The following is a 524-nucleotide window of genomic DNA, read 5'->3' as shown; positions in this document are numbered from 1 at the left end:
GCCTCACACTTCCATGGCGGAGCTGACTGTCTCTCTCTTCTCCCTTCTCCCTCGCTCTCCTTTCAATTGCTCCCTTTCGCGTTGGTTTTATCTCCCTTCTCCCTTTCCTCCCTCGCTCTGTCTTAAATTGCTCTCCTTTCGCATTTATTCTCTCCCTCTCTCCCTTCTCCCTCGCTCTCTCTTAATTCCCTCTCTCTTCTCCCTCGCTCTCTCTCTTCATCTCTCTTATATTGCTCCCTTTCGCATTTATTCTCTCCTTCTCTCCCTTCTCCCTTCATCTCCCTTAAACTGCTTCCTTTCGCAGGAGTCAAACATTATCTATCGCTGGCAAGAGTCAAACACTATCTATCGAGACGAGAAGCGCAAGACATGAGGTAGACCTCATGGGCCGTGAACTCCCCCCCTCCCATCCCCCCCTCCCCCGAGATACCCCCGGGGCGCGGAGGGCAAGAGGTACAGTGCCCAGGGGTATGGAGTGAGGGCCAAAGGGGGGCGGGGGGGAGTTGTGACTTGTGTGTATGCGC

This window comes from Penaeus monodon, chromosome 24 (assembly GCF_015228065.2).
Source record: "Penaeus monodon isolate SGIC_2016 chromosome 24, NSTDA_Pmon_1, whole genome shotgun sequence".
Classification (NCBI taxonomy): Eukaryota; Metazoa; Arthropoda; class Malacostraca; order Decapoda; family Penaeidae; genus Penaeus; species Penaeus monodon.
This window is presented reverse-complemented; position numbering follows the sequence as displayed.